At 39.4% G+C, this 22,038-nt stretch overlaps 4 long non-coding RNA genes across 6 annotated transcripts; 3 read left to right on the forward strand and 1 right to left on the reverse strand.

The window, feature by feature from the left end:
- Nucleotides 1-6: 6 nt before the first annotated feature.
- On the forward strand, nt 7-328 carry LOC127000931 (uncharacterized). The gene is made up of 2 exons (XR_007754643.1): nt 7-100; nt 256-328. It is a non-coding gene; the product is annotated as an uncharacterized LOC127000931 (long non-coding RNA).
- A 6,301-nt stretch (nt 329-6,629) lies between these two features.
- On the forward strand, nt 6,630-9,041 carry LOC127000932 (uncharacterized). Its single transcript, XR_007754644.1, has 2 exons — nt 6,630-8,856; nt 8,953-9,041. It is a non-coding gene; the product is annotated as an uncharacterized LOC127000932 (long non-coding RNA).
- A 218-nt stretch (nt 9,042-9,259) lies between these two features.
- Nucleotides 9,260-11,626, reverse strand: LOC127000929 (uncharacterized). 3 transcript variants are annotated; one of them, XR_007754641.1, is made up of 3 exons: nt 10,080-11,626; nt 9,783-9,980; nt 9,260-9,683 (listed from the first exon to the last, which is right to left on the reverse strand). It is a non-coding gene; the product is annotated as an uncharacterized LOC127000929 (long non-coding RNA). The 3 variants fall into 3 exon arrangements; XR_007754639.1 differs by lacking the exon at nt 9,260-9,683 and having other exon boundaries at nt 9,690-9,980; nt 10,080-11,298; nt 11,438-11,626; XR_007754640.1 differs by lacking the exon at nt 9,260-9,683 and having other exon boundaries at nt 9,690-9,980; nt 10,080-11,029; nt 11,189-11,626.
- On the forward strand, nt 11,362-12,484 carry LOC127000930 (uncharacterized). Its single transcript, XR_007754642.1, has 2 exons — nt 11,362-11,495; nt 11,625-12,484. It is a non-coding gene; the product is annotated as an uncharacterized LOC127000930 (long non-coding RNA).
- Nucleotides 12,485-22,038: the final 9,554 nt, after the last annotated feature.

Genomic DNA, 22,038 nt, shown 5'->3' on the forward strand with positions numbered 1-22,038 from the left:
AAAAAAAGAAAGAGAGGAAATTATGTAGTACTTAGAGTAACACTGAAGGACAATGTGGCTCGGAAAAGAGAGAAAGAAAAGAGAAAACAGCCAGAGTAGCGTTTTTTTAAGGGAAAGCAAAATAGGAAAGAAAAGGAAAAGAGAAAGAAGAGTGGGAAAAGAGAAAAGAGAGGAAATTATGTAGTACTTAGAGTAACACTGAAGGACAATGTGGCTCGGAAAAGAGAGAAAGAAAAGAGAAAACAGCCAGAGTAGCGTTTTTTAAGGGAAAGCAAAACAGGAAAGAAAAGAGAAATGAAAAAGAGGAAATAGAAAAGAAAAAAAGAGAGAAAGAAAAGAGATAACAGCTGTAGCATGTTTTTAAGAGAAAGCAAAACAGAAAAGAAAGAAAAGTAAGAAAAGAGAAAAGAAAGAAAGGAAAAGAAAAAAAAGTCAGGGTGATATATTTTCAGGAGATAGAAAAAATGAGAAAAAGGAAAAAGATAAAACAAGAAAAGAAAGAAGAGATTAAAGAAGAAAAGGAAAGAAATAAGACAAAGAAAGAAAAAAAGAAAAGAGAAACAAAAAAGAAGAGAAAACAAAAAGGAAAGAAATAATACAAAGAAAGAAAGAAAGAAGAAAAGAGAAAAAAGAAGAGAAAACAAAAGCAAAAGAAATAAGACAAAAAACAAAACAAGAGAAACAAAAAAGAAGAAAAAAACAGCCAGACTAGCCCATTCTCAAGACTCACCTTTACCCAGCGTCTCCATCTACCTGCGGACTCATTAGCGAAGGTGGGACTCAATGAAATAACATCCATCTACTGTAAATATCTCCACGACTCATCCCTTCACTCACCAATAGTTTTCTTTTTAACTTATTCCGTTGTTCGAAAGTATTCACGCAATGATATATATAAACAACCTACATAGTTATATATACATACATACATAACAAATCTAACATATCTTAACGCCTGTAAATACTATATATATAACGATAGATGTAGATTAGTGTGTGTGTGTGTGTGTGTGTGTGTGTGTGTATGTGGGTAATAGTTTTTTTGTTGTTGTTGTTGAGAGCGTAAAGCACATGTTGTATTAGAGGTTGTTAGCTTATGTTATGTGGAGCTGTGGACATATGAACCGGGGGAGGGTTTTCCACACACACACACACACACACACACACATAACATACAATAACTCTTAGCACATATAAGTCTAGATCTGTCGCTTGATAGGAGTCAAACACAGATCTTCAGTGACGTAACGAAAGCCCAAAGTCTTGGCGTAAATATCCATAGTGTGTGTGTTTATTACAGTACGAGGGATGAACCTTACAGAGGAGGGACAAACTCTTCAACATTCCGGCACCCAAACACACACTCTCGATAGGGCTTTCATAGGAGTTGTGTTAGTATTTCCATCAGTAGTTTTGTGACCCTGGTGGTAGTCCGACAATGCTTCTGCCACCGTTGTCAGATTGTCGTACTCAGAGCATAGTATTTACTGGTTTCTGACGCCTAACTATTGCCAAGAAACATCAGGATCTATCTCTTTTAACGATAACTATAAATGAGTTTCGTTATTGGAGCCCAGAAGACAGTTTAGGGGTAGGAAGTCGGGAAATATAATCGGCTGAGTACGACAATCTGGTAACATTGTCTTCTGCACCGTGAATGTGAAAGTTCCTCATGAGAATCCGATTTATCTCCTCTGTGGCCATACCCTACGCCCCTGTCCACCCAGCAGTGAATGGGTACCAGGTATTAATTGGGGGTTGTGTCTCGTCTCCTGGGATCTGTTCTCTTCTATAATTCCTTCCCCTTCTGTCTCTCCGGCATATGACCACAGATGTTGCGCCGACTAAACGAAACTTTCCAACTTTTCCCTTGTGGCCTTTGGAGATGTTTGTTGTGGGAGATGAAAGTGTCAGAGAATGTGGGTCTTACTTACTCAAGGCACTCGGTGATAAACACAAGCGCCTCAGGTGTTTGGGGGCTCCTGAACCGGCGATGTATAGTGTCCGCACTCCTCCCTCGCTACCTTTTACGTCTCATAATGGTAATAATAATGTCAGGCTTCTTACCGTATGTGTGTTGCTGTCCCATTAAATACACTTGTAAATACAGAAGTAGGCAGTGTTTTTTATAGGGGTTCAAGACACAAACTTCAATATTCTTTTTTTATTTATTTATTTATTGTTTGTTTGTATTGTATTGCCATATGTGTGTCATTGCCCTGTTAAATACACATGTAAATACAGAAATAGGATCAAGACACAAACGTTAATGTTCTTTTTTTATTTATTTATTTGTTGTTGTTTTTTACAGTAAAGGAGACAGCTCAAGGGCAAAAAAAAGAAAAAAAAAGAAAAAATAATTAAATAAAAAAAATCCCGCACAGTCACACACAGTCAGTTGCCGTTTTCAGTCACTCGTTCACAAGTTTAACGTTTACCGTTGATGAGGTTTCAGGCCCTGCTCCCGGATGCAAGAACCAGGTATGTCGAAGGTTAACAATCACTCGTTAAGACCAAAGGTGTGAGTATGATGTAGTTTGCAAGGTCACACGCAGTCATGTTTTGTTTTTTACGGTGACCTTTTCATAATTCTAGGTGTGGGAACCATATTTTTTTTTTCACTTGCTCGCTGTATGATATAGTTTGGACAGTCACACCCAGTCACATGTTCAGAAATACAAGTGTTTGAACCAAGCATTTTTCAGTCACTCGTTCACTATTAAAGATGTAACTGCTTGGTAATTTTCAGTCACTCGTTAATATCAAAGGTGTGAGTACCATTTAGTTTTCACGGTCAGCTGCACTCACTCTTCACGGTTACTCACAGTCACTTAACGCTTACAGGTGTGTCAGGTAGATGTTACAGTCACGCGTTCACAGTTAGATGTGTAGGTAGCGGGTAGTTTCAACAGCCAGGGTGGGGATAATTTGGGCGGCTTTTCCGATACCCTACGCCCCTGTCCACCCAGCAGTGAATGGGTACCAGGTATTAATCGGGGGTTGTTTCCCATCTCCTGGGGTCTGTTCCCTTCTCCTATTATTCCATCCCCTTCTGTCTCTCTCCGGCATATGACCGCAGATGTTGCGCCGACTAAACGAAACTTTCCAACTTTCTTCTCCTATAATTCCTTCCCCTTCTGTCTCTCTCCGGCATATGACCACAGATGTTGCGCCGACTAAACGAAACTTTCCAACTTTCTTCTCCTATAATTCCTTCCCCTTCTGTCTCTCTCCGGCATATGACCGCAGATGTTGCGCCGACTAAACGAAACTTTCCAACTTTCCAGGGTGGGGATGTAAATACCTACTTGCGGTGTAGTTTTGTAAGCGTCCTCAGGTGCAGAGAATTACCCGACTTGCTCACAGCAGTACAACAAGCAGCTAACAGTGTGCCAAAGTGTTACTTAGCCCATCAGTCTTTGCAGGCCTAGAACCAGTGTGAGATCCGGGTTATCACAGCTTACTTTCCCCAGGTACCCAGTTATTCACCAGCCCAAATGGGAAAATGAGCAGCTGGGGGGTCATTTTTTTATTTATTTATTATTATTTTTTTTTACGGTACAGCTAAAGAAATGGCTCAAGGGCAACAAAAAAAGGCGTAAAAAAAAAAAAAGAGCCCGTTAATCGCTGTTCCTTCAGAGACAAAAGTTATGAGCGGCCGAAAGAGAGGTCAATTTCAGGAGGAGAGGTGTCTTGGCGCGTACTGACTGCCCAGGGTGGGGTCAAACCGAGGCCCACATATTCATAGCTAGGCGTCCTGATCACTACACCGTGGAGGCGGCCAGATAGCGAGTGTGTGCCCCCAAGAAGTACCGAGCCAAGTGTGTGCGTTTGAACTCCTCATATTGCTTCAGGTATGAGGGTATGTGGCCTTAACCCCGGTCTTTCCTCTCACATGTGCGTTTAGTGTACTCGTGAGCAAAGTCCGCATATTAACCCTATCCGATCCGACCTCTTCAAATTTTCGCGCTTGTAACACCTAGCATCGTACTCATCTATCTGAACAACGACAACGCTCATGAACACTAAGCTCTGGTACCGAATCAATAGTGTAAAACAATAATGAATAATGAATGAAAAGAAGCTCGTGGAAAGTAAAGAAAAAGGAGTATAAAAAAATCCTAGTCTTTCCTCTCACATGTGTGTTTAGTGTACTCGTGAGCAGAGTCCGCTTATGAAAGGGTATCATGAAGGTATTAACCCGGTAGCTGCAGGGATCATGTTTCTTAATGGTCCCTCTAAGCGAGAAAAATGAGAAAAAATTAACACTCACGCAAACCATTTCATAATATATATCAATGCATTTGTGATCAGTTTATGCATTTGGCCTGTCGTTGCTACACAGTAAAGCCACAAATTTGGCCCATTGCTGCTACACGGTAAAGCCACAAATTTGGCCCATCTCTGCTACACGGTAAAGCCATGAATTTGGCCCATCGCTGCTACACAGTAAAGCCACAAATTTGGCCTGTCGCTGCTACATGGTAAAGCCACAAATTTGGCCTGTCGCTGCTACATGGTAAAGCCACAAATTTGGCCCATCGCTGCTACACGGTAAAGCCACAAATTTGGCCCGTCGCTGCTACACGATAAAGCCACAAATTCGGCCCGTCTCTGCTACACGGTAAAGCCACAAATTTGGCCCGTCGTTGCTACCGGGTTAACTGTCAACAATCAGGAAACTGTCACAAACGAGCCTCACAACACAGACTGGCATAAGATTAGTCAGCAATGGTTAATTCTTGCCAGCCAATCAGTCAGGCGTGAACAAGCTCTTGACGATCAACTCTTTATAAACAGCCGGGAGGGATGTTAGGCTATCACCACTGCCAACACACACACACACACACACACACACACACACACACACACATATACACTTACACAAACTCACATACGTATACAAAAGCCCCCCCCACCCCCCACCCCCCTCCCCTGGTCTATATGTCCACAGCTACACTAACTGGGCAACTTTGTGACGTGCAGAAAAGAATGAGACAAGGAAGTGCTTTTTAGAGAACAATGCTGACCTATTTTTATGGCAGATCTAACAGACTATTAATTATTATATGTATGCTTACCGGTGTTGATAGAAATAGGTCTGTGTGTGTGTGTGTGTGTGTGTGTCCAGTGGTCGCAAATGTATCAAGGTACCATTTTCTATACACGTAAGATGCCATATATATTTCCTTAATTAAGAATATTCATCCACAAAGATTGCCCAATGCCCTGGATGGTAATTGATGAGTGTGTTCCTTAGAGGGAGAATGAGAGCAAAAGGAGTGTCAAAACAATCCCAAAGGCTCAAGTCACCGGGTATGTCTTTGCCTTGTATGATGAAGTGGAGGATGGCTGGGAGATAAGGCATTGATTGATAAGGAGAGAAAATATTGTGCAGCTTTAAGGGTAAGGCATTGTTTTTGTTTATGAATGCCATGATAGGGGGCAGTGGTTCTTAACTTGGGTTCGACCAAACTCCAGGGGTTCGGCGAGCCAGTCTCAAGGGTTCGGCGAAGACCCTCCCAAAAGACATTACAATTTTGCAGTTGAATTTTAAGCAAATTTTCTTTAATATTTTTATGGATTAAAATGGAATCCATTCTTTGTATCATCCTAAATTAATATACTCTTGAATTTTGAAGAAATTTTTCCTCTTGTATGTTTTTTTTCCTTTATACTTGAGGGGTTTGGCTACTGTGCAGAGGTTTTCGTTTGGGTTCGGTGCCTCTGAAAAAGTTAAGAATCACTACCATACCAGTTCAGGCAGGACAAAACCTTTCAGCATAAGTCAGCCGTAAACTTGCCAGATGACATTTGAGCGGGTTTTGTAGTGTGTGTGTGTGTGTGTGCGTGTGTTGGGCAGAGTGGAGGTTATTTCTAAAAGTTAACCAAGTAATATTTTAAGGTAACCACAAGCTGAATTGACTAAGGGAAGCGCAAAAATACCATTGACTCATACAACATAGCAATACAGTGTTAGCAAGGCAGGTTTGGAAATGGAGAGTGATTTTGTTTTGTCTTTTTCTTACCTTTTCTTATTAGTGTGTGTGTGTGTGTGTGTGTGTGTGTGTGTTTTGTTGTTATGTGTCTGTTTGTTTGTCTGTCTGTTTATTTGTTTGTTTTATTCCTTCCTGGTAGTAAACACATTATTTATTGGTGTTTCAGTTAGTGGTCAGTTATTTTTTTTTTTGGTCTTCATTTTTATTTCTTTTCTTTTTTTCCTTTTCTTTTTTTTCATTTATTTGCTTATTTTCCTTTTATTTCATTTTTTTTCTTTTTTTTTAATTTCTCTGCTTCCTTTTTCCTTTTCTTTTTTAATTTCTTTGTTATTTCTCTTTTTTTCCTTTTCTTTTTTCATTTCTTTATTTTCTTTTTTAATTTCTTTGTTTTCTCTCTTTCCTTTTCTTTTTTAATTTCTTTACTTTTCTTTCTTTTTTAATTTCTTTGTTTTTTCTCTTTTTCCTTTTCTTTTTTTAATTTCTTTGTTTTTTGTTTTTCCTTTTCCTGTTTCATTTCTTTGTTTTTCTCTTTAATTATTTTTCTTTTTAATTTCTTCGATTTTTTTCTCTTTTTTCATTTCTTTTTTAATTCCTTTTTTTTTCTCTTTTTCCTTTGTTTTTCACTTCTCTTCTTTTTCCTTTTTTTACCCCTTTTTCTTTCCCTACTTCTCTCTGTTCCATTTCTTCTTCCTTTCTTTTTTCCCATTTTTTATCCTTTCTCTTCTAACTTTCCTCCTTTTCTGCTCTCTCTCTCTCTCTCTCTCTCTCTCTCTCTCTCTCTCTCTCTCTCTCTCTCTCTCTCTCTCTCTTTGTCCTTCCTTCCTTTGATATGCCAAGAGAACTAAACCTTTTTAATTTCTCTTTTTTTCTCTTTTTCCCTTTTCTTGTTTTTTCATTTCTTTCCTTCATTATCTTTATTAATTTCTTTGCTCATTTTTTCCTTTTCTATTTTTTTCATTTTTTACCTTTTTTTTATCCCTTTTATTTCTCTACTTCTCTCACAGTTTGGTCATAGTACTTGAGTTCCGATGTTTATTAGTATTACCACGTCTGTTTAGCAATGTTCCGGTGATGTCTAGTGTGTTGCGTCGTGTCAGGTGTTTCGGTAAGTCATTCAGTAAGTTCTTCCGTCAGTGTCCCATCAGCTGGTTTCCATTTTCGTACTCCTCAGTAAGTCAGTAAATCTCAGTAAGTTTCTGTCAGTCGTCCGTCAGCTGTGTTTCAACTTTTGTGTTTTCCGTAAGTTGTTCATTAGTTAGTAAGTTCTTCCGTCTCAGTGTTCCGTCAGCTGGTTTCCATGATTGTGTTCCCCTGTAAGTCATTCATTAAGTTTGTGTTTCTGTCAGTGGTACGTCGGCTGTGTTGCCACGCGTGTGTTCTTCAGTGAGTAAGTTCTTCCGTCTCAGTGTTCCGTCAGCTGGTTTCCATGATTGTGTTCCTCTGTAAGTCATTCATTAAGTTTGTGTTTCTGTCAGTGGTACGTCGGCTGTGTTGCCACTCGTGTGTTCTTCAGTGAGTTATTAATTAAGTTGGTGTTTCCATCAGTGTTTCTCCAGCTGGTTTCCATTATTGTGTTCCTCAGTAAGTTAGCAGTGTTTCCGTCAGTGTTTCGCCAGCTGTGTTTCCACGTCTGTGTTCCCGATGCAGTGTTCCGTTCACATACATTCACAATTACGGACATTCCCTAACACACTACTAGGACAGTTTTAAGTTACATTTACGCCTCCTTGTACTGGTAAAGCAGGATCGTGTTCACCAGTCGTATGCACCATTACAATAAATAAATAATGGGAAATGTAGCTAATGTATAAAAATTAAACATTGTCATGATAGAGTTCGGTTGTCACACAAAACGTTGACTAATTTTTGTTTTTCTACACGAGATTAATTTTTCAAGTATGTGTTTCTCTTCTTAATGTGAGCACCAGAGTCATGCCTAACCTAACCTAACCTAACCTAACCTAACCTAACCGGAATAGGAGAGTTTTGCCACTTTCATCACATGCGCCGTTACCAAAAGAGCTGCGTGAAATTCATATTGATGGCGTAGGTATGGCCAGGATCTCAAACAAGTACTAGAACACAAAAAATCGCTGTTGTATTTACCTAGTTGTAGTTTTACAGGGCCTAGGCTTACGCTCGTGTGGTCCCGTCTCCGTATCTGTATTTGTCCAACTCTTCCTCAAAGTTTTGCACACTCTTCGCTGATACTACATCCTCACTTAGTCTGATTGATTGATAGTTTATTGTTGCAGGTAAACAACAAGGGAGAAGGGAGGAACATGCCATCCCAACCCCCAGGCAGGACATTATACAACTATTAATACACTTTCAAACCTCTATATTTCTTTTCGGGAAGCTATATTTCTTTATGTCTCTCAAGCATCTTCCTTTCCTCAATTTTTTACTGTGTCCTCTTGTGTTCCTGGTGTTTATTCCTCTTTATTATTGTGTTAGTTTTAACTTTGTGTTGCTCCTTTGGTAACAACATGGCGCCGGTGGTGAATGAAAGTGGCATAAGTATCCTATTCTGTGGCTCTGGTCAGCACTAGTTCGATTTTATTATTATTATTTTTTACAGTAAAGGAGACAGCTCAAGGGCAACAAAAAGAGTGCGAGAAAAAAAAAGCCCACTACTCACCGCTCCCATAATAGACAAAAGTAGAGAGGTCAATTTTGGGTGGTGCCTCTGGACTGGGAAGCATACATTGAGGCCTAACTCAATTATAATGGTGCTTTAGTGTTATTATTTTCCACAGCATAGCAGGTACAAGAGAAGTCTCATAGAACACTATTTTGCGAGTGTGTATTTGTGTGAAGAAAGTCTTTTTAGAATGGTGTGCTTCAAAGAACGCAGGTGATTTTTTTGTATGTATCATGAGTATTGGTAGGCCTGTTAGGAATATTTGTATGAAAAAAGTCTTTTTAGAATGGTGTGTTTCAAAGAACGAAGGTGATTTTTTTGTATGTATCATGGGTATTGGTAGGCCTGTTAGGAGTATTTGTATGAAGAAAGTCTTTTTAGAATGGTGTGCTTCAAAATATACGAAGGCGATTTTATTTGTATGTATCATGGGTATTGGTAGGCCTGTTAGGAGTATTTGTATGAAGAAAGTCTTTTTAGAATGGTGTGTTTTTAAATACGAAGGAGACTTTTTTTTTGTACGTAACATGGGTATTGGTAGGCCTGTTAGGAACTTTTATTTATTTATTTTTTTAGCAATTGTGTGTGAAGAAACATTGACTAATTATTAATTCTGTTGTTGCAAAAAAACAAAAAAAAAAAACAAGGGAAATAGATTTTTTTTAGAGCATTTGTGTGTGAAAAAAGCTTTAATTATGTAGTTAATTGTTGTCGCAAAAGGAAAGAAATGAAGGAGAAGGGAGGTGCTCGTCATTCAAACCCCAAGCAATACAGAAATCACAGTGTCCATCATTCTTTCAGGGTTCACGAAAGAACAGTGAACGTTGAAAAAGCTTGATCTTCCTTTTTGTGTCTGTGAATTACCCCCTTGACTGCAGATTTTCTACAAGAAGACACCACCAAGCTACAGGAGTGGAACAAAAAGTGGCTGCTACAATTCAATGAAGAAAAATGTAGTCCTGCACCTTGGGAGGGGATATCCAGCACACCAATACCACATGGGAAACACTCCACTATCCACCACAGAGGCAGAGAAAGACCTGGGACTATATGTTACCAGGCTACCAGTGAAGGGATATCCAGCATACCAATACCACATGGGAAACACTCCACTATCCACCACAGAGGCAGAGAAAGACCTGGGAGTGTATGTTACCAGGCTACCAGTGAAGGGATATCCAGCATACCAATACCACATGGGAAACACTCCACTATCCACCACAGAGGCAGAGAAAGACCTGGGAGTGTATGTTACCAGGCTACCAGTGAAGGGATATCCAGCATACCAATACCACATGGGAAACACTCCACTATCCACCACAGAGGCAGAGGAAGACCTGGGAGTGTATATTACCAGGCTACCAGTGAAGGGATATCCAACATACCAATACCACATGGGAAACACTCCACTATCCACCACAGAGGCAGAGAAAGACCTGGGAGTGTATGTTACCAGGCTACCAGTGAACGCCAAATCCTTGCCAATCACAGCGGACGGGTTAAGCAGGAATGGTGATAAGGTTAGCGGACACAAGTGAATGAGTAAAGAGAGAAATATGGCCTCAGGAGTAATAAAGACAAGCAGTAGGAGGAATCAAATAAAATGATACAAAAAAGCACACATAAAATCAGTAAAAAGAAGTAAACTGCAAGACAAACTATAAGTACAAATAGCAGACACAAATAAATGAATAAAAATGAAAGAAATATCGCATCTTTAGTGAAGGCCAAATCCATGCCAATCGCAGCAGAGGGGTTAAGGGCTGTCACTTCGGAAACTGTTAAAACACACCTTTGTCATTCTCCCTTGCTACATAATTCACAGAGGCAATGGAGAGATAGGAGTCTTTATAAAGGTAATTGAATTGTTTTCCTCTTGGTATTATCTTTTAAGTGCGTAATGGAAAGTTGTCACCTTTGCAAATTGTTATTACACACCAACCAAATATTTCACAAAGGTAATTCAAGGTGTAAAGCTCAGTATAAGTTAAGAATTCTTGGTTATCTTGCGGCGTTGTGTCCGTAAAGCAATGAAGAGCTGTTACCTTTTGTAAATTGCATAGCACACCTTTGTCATTCTCACCAACCAAATATTTCACAAAGGTAATTCAAGGTTTAAAGGTCAGTATAAGTTAAGAATTCTTGGTTATCTTGCGCCGTTATGCCCGTAAAGCAATGAAGAGTTGTCGTAACGTTACTAAGTCGTCACCTGTTACAAATTGTTAAGACACACCTTTCTAATTCTCACCTGGTCAAACGCAGATACGACTCTTCATAAAGGTAATTAGTGTTAAGAATTCTTCGGTATCTCGCCCGATTATGCCCTCAAGGGTTGTCTAATTAATACCTTTTGCAAATTGTTATAACACACCTTTGTAATTCTCACCTGGTCAATATATCACAAAGGTAACGCAGATATGACTCTTCATAAAGGTATTTAAAGTTAAGTATTCTTCGTTATCTAGCCCGTTTGTGTCCATGAAGTCAAGGGTTGTCTAATTAATACCTTTTGCAAATTGTTATAACACACCTTTCTAATTCTCACCTGGTCAACATTTCACTAAGGTAATGCGAGTAATGATGTGAAGGGCAGCATAAGTTAAGAATTCTCGGTTATCTCGCTCCGTTATGTCCGTCAAGTAATTAAGTCATCACCTTTTGCAAATTTCATTACACACCTTTCTAATTCTCACCTGGTCAACATTTCACTAAGGTAATGTGAGTAACAATGTGAAGGGCAGCATAAGGTAAGAATTCTTGGTTATCTCGCTCCGTTATGTAATTAAGTCATCACCTTTTGCAAATTTCATTACACACCTTTCTAATTCTCACCTGGTCGATATTTCACAAAGGTAATGCAGATACGACTCTTCATAAAGGTAATTAGTGTTAAGAATTCTTCATTATCTCGCCCGTTTGTGTCCGTGAAGTCATCGAGGGTTGTCACCTTTGTAATCTCACCTTGTCAATATTTCCCAAAGGTAACGCAGATACGACTCTTCATAAAGGTAATTAATGTTAAGAATTCTTCGTTATCTCGCTCCGTTGTGTCCGTGAAGTCATCGAGGGTTGTCACTTTTTGCATTTTGTTAAGACACCTTTGTAATCTCACCTGATCAATATTTCGGAAAGGTAATGCAGAGATAAGTGATTCATGGTGTTAAGTGCAGCGTAAGTTAAGATATCTTCGTACTAACCTTCTGCAAATTGTTAAAACTGTCACCCCCTTGCATGTATATATAAGTATTAGGTGAGCGTCGCAGGTCCTTGGGAATCAGCGCGTCCCAGATCGTTTACCGAGATTGTTGGCGTAATGAGAAGTGGATATTTATGTGGAGAAAGTCGTCTTAAGCTCTTTCGTCTCCTTATCCTTCCCTCGGCCTCTCACTGTAGAATGGATCAATATTTTTCCTGTCACCAATCCCAAAATTTCCAGATCGTTTACTGAGATTGTTGGCGTAATGAGAAGTGGATATTTATGTGGAGAAAGTCGTCTTAAGCTCTTTCGTCTCCTTATCCTTCCCTCGGCCTCTCACTGTAGAATGGATCAACTTTTTCCTGTCACCAATCCGCAAAATTCCCAAATCGTTTACTGAGATTGTTGGCGTAATGAGAAGTGGATATTTATGTGGAGAAAGTCGTCTTAAGCTCTTTCGTCTCCTTATCCTTCCCTCGGCCTCTCACTGTAGAATGGATCAACTTTTTCCTGTCACCAATCCGCAAAATTCCCAAATCGTTTACCGAGATTGTTGGCGTAATGAGAAGTGGATATTTATGTGGAGAAAGTCGTCTTAAGCTCTTTCGTCTCCTTATCCTTCCCTCGGCCTCTCACTGTAGAATGGATCAATTATTTCCTGTCACCAATCCGCAAAATTCCCAAATCGTTTACTGAGATTGTTGGCGTAATGAGAAGTGGATATTTATGTGGAGAAAGTTGTCTTAAGCTCTTTCGTCTCCTTATCCTTCCCTCGGCCTCTCACTGTAGAATGGATCAATATTTTTCCTGTCACCAATCCCCAAAATTCTCCTCTCAGCAATCCCCTTTTTAACCTCTTCTCTCACCCTCACTGAAGCATGAATCTTTTCCATCACTGTTTCGTCTCCTTATCCTTCCCTCGGCCTCTCACTGTGGTATGTATCAATTTTTTCCTCTCACCAATCCCCAAAATTCTCCTCTCAGCAATCCCCTTTTTAACCTCTTCTCTCACCCTCACTGAAGCATGAATCTTTTCCATCACTGTTTCGTCTCCTTATCCTTCCCTCGGCCTCTCACTGTAGAATGGATCAATATTTTTCCTGTCACCAATCCCCAAAATTATCCTCCCAGCAATCCCCTTTTTACCCTCTTTTTCTCATCCTCACTGAAGCATGAATCTCCCATCACTGACCTTCATCCTTTTCCTGTCACCAGCCTTCTTCTTCTTTTTGTTCCTCCTTCATTCACTCCCTCACTTCTCTAACCTCTCTCCCTTCCCTCTCTCCCTCACTCCCTTATTAAACCATCAGTCTTTCCCCTCACCAATTCTCTTATTTCCCCCTTCCCTTCACTCCCCTCTCCCTTCTCCTTCCCCATTCCTTCTACTCCTCACTCCTACATTATAGCAAGAATCTTTTACATGGCTATTCTCCTCCCTTTCCCTCTCACCAGCCTTATCCTTTCCCCTTTCTCTCCCCATCACTGAACCACCAATTGTCTCCCATCACCAGCCCTCTCCCCAACCCTTCCCTCTCTCCTCCATTCTCTCACTGTAACACCATTTTTTTCCCCTCACTACAAACAAACTTACAGCTCGGTTTCCCTTGTGAATGTAGTTTATCAATAAAATCTATTTAATTGTACGCCTTTCTCTGTTGCCCTTTGTACTCGCAGGTGTAATTAAGTTTATTCCTGTAGATTTAGGTTTTGAGAGTTGGTTTAGTTCGTTCTGCTGCCACCAGTGTAATGAAGGACTTAGGGTCATTCTCAAGTCACGGTTCACCCCAAAAAAACAATTGATAGGGTCATTCTCAATCTTGGTTCACCCCACACAAGAAACAGATAATAGGGTCATTCTCAAGTCTTGGTTCACCCCACACAAGAAACAGATAATAGGGTCATTCTCAAGTCTTGGTTCACCCCACACAAGAAACAGATAATAGGGTCATTCTCAAGTCTTGGTTCACCCCACACAAGAAACAGATAATAGGGTCATTCTCAAGTCTCGGTTCACCCCACACAAAAAACAGATAATAGGGTCATTCTCAAGTCTTGGTTCACCCCACTCAAGAAACACCAGTCAGTTGAGGGCGGAGTGTAACATGCTGGAAGCGGAACCCAGTTACCCCACGGAGACCCAAACGCCTGCTGACCGCCTAAGCACATTTTTGACAAGGTTTTCATGGGAGTTGTGGGGCTTTCCAGGGAGTTTCATGACCCTGGTGGTAGTTAGTTTGACCATTTTTCTGCAGCCTTAGCATGGAAAAAAGAAACTCATTAGAATCTGATTAATCTCCTCTTTGCAAATGGTGTAAGTTTTTTGTTGTAATTTTGGGTTTTGAGGTCTTAATTGATAGTTCTTCTACCACCAGTGTTATAAAGGACTTGTAACTCTTTTCCTTTCTCTTTGTATTTCTGAGGTTTGCTGTCTGTTAAGCATATGCTGTCTGATCTTTCTACTTGGTTTGAAAAAAAAGAGGTTTGTAGTAGTAATAGTAGTGGTTTAATTGTGTCATCTTTAGGAAATCGTTGTGAATATCTATACTATCTATGCTGGGGCCTGTTATATTGGGGAGAGAGAGGAGAGGGGAGGGGAGTGTTGTGTGGGTGTTAACATGACGCGGTGCGGAGGGGAGATAAGACTTCCTCCCCCCCTCCCTTCTCTCTCTCTCTCTCTCTCTCTCTCTCTCTCTCTCTCTCTCTCTCTCTCTCTATCTATCTATCTATCCCCAATGAATAGTTAGATGGATGGAAGAGATTAATACACGGTCGGATTGACATATGAAGAGAGAGAGAGAGAGAGAGAGAGAGAGAGAGAGAGAGAAAGAAAGAGAGAGAGAGAGATTTGCATTGATGTTCAGGAATGAGTTCGGGAAGGAGGAAGAACAAGAGATAAAGTAAAAGGAAGTACGGAGAGGAGTAAACAAGGAATGAAAGAAAATGAAGAGGAAGAGGAAGAAGAGGAGTTACAGGAAGGAGTATGAGAGGAAGAAAGAGAATAACAGGGAGGAGGAGGAAGAGGAGGAGGAGGAAAGAGACAGGGAGGAGGAGGAGGAAAGAGAGGAAGAGTGAGATTAACAGGGAGGAGGAGGAGGTGAAAAGAGAGGAAGAGAGATTAACAGGGAAGAGGAGGAGGAGGAAAGAGAGGAAGAAAGAGTTAAACAGGGAGGAGATGGAGATGAAAGAGAGGAAGAAAGATTAACAGAGAGGAAGAAGAGGAACTAGAGGAGGAGGAGAAAGGAGAGGAAGAAAATGAAACGCAAAATTACAAACACGGACAATAGTATTTACACATTATAGGCCTATTGTTACGGAATTTGAGGGGAAAAACGAGAACATGGGAAGGAGAAGGAAGAAGATGATAATGATAAGTAGAAGGAGGAGATGGATAATATACGAACACACACACACAAAAAAAATAATAATAATAATAATAGCCTACTACATAGACATTATTTTATCGTTAGTACTAATATTGCACTTAACATTAATCCTCAACACAACACAAGTTTTTACAATAGTCGTACAGTTCTAACTAAATTAACACTTCTTATTAACATCCTCACTATGAACATATAAGGAAATAAAGAAGGAAGGGGAGGGTCGAGAAGATGAAGAAGAAGGGGAAGAAGGAAGGGAAATTGGTAAGATACGTAAGATGAGAATGAGGGAAGAGAGAGAGAGAGAGAATAGGGGGGAAGAGGAGACAGAGAAGGTGAAGAACGGGAGATAGAGAGATGGAGAAGGAAGAGAAAGCTAAAATATGTGAGGAAAGAATGAGGGAAGAGAGAGGTTAGAGAGAATAATAGAAAGAAAGGTGAAATAGAGGAATTGAATAAGAAGGGGAAGAAAGGGAGATAGAGAGATAAAGGAAGAAAGGAAAAGGTAGGATACATAATAAGGAAAGGAGAGAGAGAGAGAGAGAGAGAGAGAGAGAGAGAAAGGAAGAGGAAATAGATGAAAAAATAAGGAAAAAGATACATATAAGAAAAGAAGTACAGGGAGAAAAAGGAGAGGAAAATGAAAAACTGCGATAAATGAAAGGAAAAAAAGAAGAAAAGGGAGAGAGAGGAGAAGAAAGGAAGAGGAGATAATAATGTAAGAAGGGAAGAGAGAGAGAGAGAGAGAGAGAGAGAGAGCGTGGGCGACTGATTGCACGGGTGTGGAGGTGAATGCAGGTGTGTGCGAGAGAGGAAGGGAGGAGGGAGGGAGGGAGAGGAGGAGGAGGTGGAAGAGGAGGGAGGGAGATGTGTAGGTGTTATGCAAAATTATGTATAGGAATGTTGAATAAATAAAGAGAGGAGGAGGAGGAGGAGGAGGAAAAAGGAAGAAAAAATGAGAGAAAAGAGGAAAAAGGATAAAAATATGAAGGAAAAAATGGAAGTATAACAGTAATGATAATAATAATAATAATAATAATAATAATAATAATAAAACACTTCAATACAATAAGAGATACATTGCCCTCTAAGTATATATATTCTCTTAGGTTTTCTCTTACACAAGGTCAAACAGGACGATTACCCTTCATATCACGTAAAAATAAACGATCACTTTTCCTTATGATAGTTTTTTCATTGACTTCCTATACGTACTTTTAACATATTTTCCTAGAATTGTCCCGTCATCACAGACTCCGAGAACCAATTAAGAGATACTCCCTGAAGACACGGATAACAGGAAAAGAAGGAAAATTTAAATAGTAACAAAATATTAATAGAACAAGAGAGAAAATGACAGTATATAGAGTTAGGAAAAAAGTGAGTATATAGAGTTAGGAAAATATTAAGAGGTACTCCCTGCAGACATGGATAACAGGAAAAGAAGGAAAATTTAAATAGTAAAAATGTATAGTAATAAAACAAGAGAGATAATGACAGTATATAAAGTTAGGAAAATAAAATGACAGTATAATATAGAGTTAGGAAAATATTAAGAGGTACTCCCTGCAGACATGGATAACAGGAAAAGAAGGAAAATATAAATAATAACAAAATAGTAATAAAACGAGAGAAAATGACAGTAGAGTAAGGGTAAAATATTAAGAAATACTCCTTGCAGACATGGATAAGAATAAAAAAAAGGCAAATACAGGAAATAATAAGAAAAGATGACAAATATATAAACAGTAATTAAGATATAATGCTAAAACAAGAGACAATCGCAGTAATAATACTAATAGTAGTAGTAGTAGTAGTAGTAGTAGTATAGCACAGAACCATCCTCAAATAAGACAAGATAAAGAAAATGAAAAATGAAAAAAAGACAACCAGGAATAATAAATAAAAAAATATAAAAATTGTGGAAGAGAAACTGAAATGAAACTAAAATAAGACAAAGAAAATGAAAGAGAGAAAAGCGAATCACGAGAGAGAGAGAGAGAGAGAGAGAGAGAGAGAGAGAGAGAGAGAGAGAGAGAGATGATAATAGGGAAGACTTATATATAAAAAGAGGCCGTAGAAAAGGGGAATAAGAAGAGGGGGAGGATAAGGATGGGAAGGGGGGGAGGATAAGGGTTGGGAAAAATACATAACATGAAAGGGTTAGGAGGAAGGAAGGAAGGAAGGGAGGGGAGGAAGAAGATGGATATGAAGGGAAGGGAAGGGAAGGAAGAGGGGAAAGATAAGAAAGGGGAGAAGAAAAAGAATGAGAGGAGGAAGAAGGGGGAAGAGAAAATGAAGATGAGGTATAAGAAAGGAGAGAAAATGTGAAGAAAAGGACAGATGAAATGCGTGTAAAGAGAAATATTAATGAAAAGGGAGAGAAAGAAAGAATGAAGAAGGAAGAGGAGAAGGGAAAGAAGTGAAGAAATAAAAAGGGTCAAATGAGAGGAGTGTGAAAGAGGAAAATGGTGAAAAGGGAGACAAGAAAGAATGAAGAAGAGGAAAGGAAGGGAGAAATAACGAAAGAAGGGAGAGGAGAGGTGTAGAGAAGAGGGTCGAAGGAGGAATATGAAAAGGGAGAATGGAAAAGAAGGGAGAGAGAAATATGGTGAAAAGGGAGAGGATAAAGAATGAAGAAGAGGAAAGGAAGGGAGAGGAGAGGTGTAGAGAAGAGGGTCGAAGGAGAAATATGAAAAGGGAGATAAAAAAATAAGGGAGAATGGAAGAGAAGGGAGAGAGGAATATGGTGAAAAGGGAGAGGATAAAGAATGAAGAAGAGGGAGGAAGGGAGAATAGAGGTGTAGAGAAGAGGGTCGAAGGAGGAATATGAAAAGGGAGATAAAAAATAAGGGAGAATGAGAGAGAAGGGAGAGAGAACACGCAAGAAAGGAAGAGAATAGGCATAATAAGAAAGGAAAAAATGGTAAAAGAAAAAAGGGAAAGGGAAAAAAAGTAGAGGTAAAAATTAGAAAGTGGAATGATGGAAGAAAAATATGAAAAAAATGAATAAGTTAGTAAAAGAATGAATGAATGAGAGCATGAAAAGGGTGAATAAAGAATGAGAGAGGAAAAAGAAGATGGATAAATGAATAAAAGAAAACAAGAACAAGATAGAGAGAAAGAAAGGAGGAATATATAGAAGAAGAAGAAGAAGAAGAAGAGAAATAATAAGGAATGACGGTAGAAAAAAAAACACGAAAGGGTAGAAAGCAAATGAAGAAGAAAACGAGAATAAGACAAAATAAAGAGCGATGGAAGGAAAGTAAAATGAAAGAAAAAAAAGGATATGAGCGAAAAAAAATAAATAAATAAAGACGTGTAAGAATGACCAAGATTAGCCTACTCTTTTTTTTTTTCTTTTCTTGGTAACACTTTTTTACTGCGTTTTTTTTTGGGGGGCTACACTTTTTTTTTTTTTAAATATATATGTGTGTGTGTGTGTGTTTGTGTGTATGAAAAAAATATATAGGATAGAATAATGAATGGAAGGAAGAAGAAAAAGACGAAAGAAACGAAGGAAAAGGAAGGAAAAAGAAAGAAAGAGGAGGCGAAGGAAGGAAGGAAGGAAGGAAGGGAGGAAAGGAAAGGAAGGAATGAAAAGGAAGAAATAGGAGGCGAAGGAAGGAAGGGAGGAAGGGAAGAAAGGGAGGAAGGGACGACAAAAGGAAGAAAGGAAAGGAAAGGAAGGAATGCATGAAAAGGAAGAAAATAAAAGGAAGAAAACGGAGGTGAAGGATTAGGCTATGTGGGTCAAGTCTAATTAGAAAGATTCCAAAACCACTTATGAAGAAGATCGATACCTGGCAGTCTTCTCTCTCTCTCTCTCTCTCTCTCTCTCTCTCTCTCTCTCTCTCTCTCTCTCTCTCTCTTCCCTTCATCCTTCTTTCCTTCCTTCCTTCCTTTCTTCATTTTTCCTCTTCCTTTCTTCCTTCCTTTCTTTTCTTTCCCATCTTCCTTACTTCTTTCCTTCCTTCCTTCCTTCCTTCCCTTCCCTCCCTTCCTTCCTTTATATATTTTTTCTTCCCTCCCTCCCTCCCTTTCTTCATTCCTTCCTTCCTTCCTTCCTTCCATCCTTCCTTCCTTCCTTCCATTCATTCCCCATTTGTGTATTTATTTATTTATTTTGTTTATCTTTTTTCATTTTTCCCCACGTGAGTTATTTGCGTACACTGATAAGATAAAGCAAGATAAGATTATGTGTTAAAAGCGTCAATCTTTATCTTTATCTTTTTTTTTCTTTATGGCACGTGTTATGGCGCATGGCTGAATGACGCTCTCTCTCTCTCTCTCTCTCTCTCTCTCTCTCTCTCTCTCTTCCACTTTTTCATCCTTGTCTTCTTTCCTCCTCTTCCTTTTCTTCTCTTTTTCTTCTTTCCTCTCTCCTTTTCCATTTTCTTTCCTGTTTTCCTTTCTCTCTTCTTAATTCTCTTTTCTCCTCCACTTTCTCTTCTATTTCTCCTTTATTTTTGTCTTAATTACTTTCCTCCTCTTCCTTTTCATCTTTCTTTTTTTCCTTCTTTTTCTTTCCCGCTGTCATCCAATTTTGTCTTCTTCTTCTTCTTCTTCTTCTTCTTCTTCTTCTTCTTCTTCTTCTTCATTTTCTTCTTCTCCTTCTTCTCCTCTCTCTCCCTCCTCCTCTCTCTTCCTCCTCCCCCCCCCCTCTCTCTCTCTCTCTCTCTCTCTCTATCTATCTATCTCTCCAAGGCCTAAGAGAGGGGGCCTTGCTCTCTCTCTCTCTCTCTCTCTCTCTCTCTCAGGTAAACCAATGGATCGCGAATTGGTTGAGCAACAGACAACAAAGAGTAGTGATTGACGGATTTAACTCAGAGTGGGCGCCTGTCACTAGTGGCGTCCCTCAGGGCTCGGTTCTTGGCCCAGTGCTCTTCATTATTTACATCAACGACGTGGATGTTGGACTCAATAACCGCATTAGTAAATTTGCAGACGACACAAAGATTGGTAACTCGGTTCTCACTGACGAAGACAGGCAAAGCCTCCAAGAGGATTTGCACAAAATTTCAGCTTGGTCGGATAGATGGGAGATGCCCTTTAACGTAGACAAGTGCCAGGTCCTTCAAGTTGGAACGAGGAATAAAAAGTTTGATTACGAAATGCGCGGCGTTAAACTCAAAAGCGTTCAATGCGTCAAGGACTTGGGGGTCAAAATCGCGTCAAACCTCAAATTCTCACAGCAATGCATCGATGCAGCAAATAAAGCGAACAGAATGTTGGGCTTCATTAAAAGAAACTTTTTATTTAAGAATAAAGATGTAATACTCCCGCTCTACAACAGTTTAGTCAGACCCCACTTGGAATATGCGGTACAGTTTGGGTCTCCTCACCATGCAAAGGATATTGCTAAATTAGAAGGTGTTCAGCGTCGGGCAACGAAAATTATCCCTTCCTTGCGCAACAAATCCTACGAAGAAAGGCTTTCTACCCTTAACATGTTCTCTCTTGAGAAACGTCGCCTCCGAGGAAAACTGATCGAATGTTTTAAAATACTTAATGGTTTCACGAATGTAGACAGATCAACATTGTTTATGATCGATGACACTTTGCGCACGAGGAACAATGGCGTAAAACTCAGATGTAGACAAGTAAATTCAGACTGCACCAAATTTTTCTTCACCAACGTTGTAGTGCGAGAATGGAATAAGCTCCCATCATCAGTGGTCCAGTGTAACACGATTGACTCCTTCAAAAATAAGCTCGACCGTCACTTCCTTCAACTTAATATCAACTAGAGTAGAAATGCAACGTTTTGGAGTCTTCTGATTAATGTAAAATCACTTAGGTTTAAGGACAGACCACCAAGTCTGGACCATGGGGTCTGTGTGGTCTGATTTTCTATGTAAATCTATGTAACTCTCTCTCTCTCTCTCTCTCTCTCTCTCTCATCCGGTGACGTCATAGCCAAGCCCCCAGCGCCAGCCAATCAAGGAGCAGCTCTTTACGCTACTGACCAATCCCAAGGTCGCTCTTCTTATCCTACGCGCGTTCGAGTGTAATGAAAGGCTAGGAAAATAGTTTATCCTCCGGGAATTTGTGGTTACGCGAAGCTGCTGTAGGAAAAGACTATTGTGACGTGTGATGGAAGAAAAGTTATATTGTTTCTCTTGTGTTGTGGTCGATGGTGACACTCGCTCGCTGGCTGGCAACTCTAAAATATACTCCATTATAGGAAAACATGTCTTAGAGGAGGTTGAGAAGAAAAAATAGTCATGCGGAAAATTCTGTGTGATATTCTTTTGTGATGTGAAGGTTATAAGTTGGCCTTGCGGAAGAGGAAACCTAAAAATATATAGATAGTATCGTTGGAGTTGGAATATACCTTCTTATATTACGGTAAAGGAAAAGTTTATATTATACTGAAGTTGACGTGAATACAGGCTAGGTAGCTCTTTAATTTAATCAGACAGGTGAGGTGAGGCAATGGTACTATATACATAATGAAATAAATCCCAGACGAAAATTTATCGGAAAATACTTATAAAATGTTACTAATATATAAGAAGCTGACGCGCATACTGGCTGCGTTGTTCTTTAATCTAATCAGACAGGTGAGGTACGTGAGGCAATACTGTGATACTATATAGATGAAATAAATCCCAGACGAAAACTTATCCGAAAATACTTATAAAATGTTACTAATATATAAATGATTGATTGATTGATTGATAGTTTATTGTTGCAAGTAAAGAATAAAAGAAATTATCGATGCAGGCTTTATTTTGAAATGCTTAAAACGTAACAAATATATGAACTGAAAAAAATACAGATGAAAACTTGTCTGAAAATGCTTAAATAGTTAGT

This window comes from Eriocheir sinensis, chromosome 19 (assembly GCF_024679095.1).
Source record: "Eriocheir sinensis breed Jianghai 21 chromosome 19, ASM2467909v1, whole genome shotgun sequence".
Lineage (NCBI taxonomy): Eukaryota > Metazoa > Arthropoda > Malacostraca > Decapoda > Varunidae > Eriocheir > Eriocheir sinensis.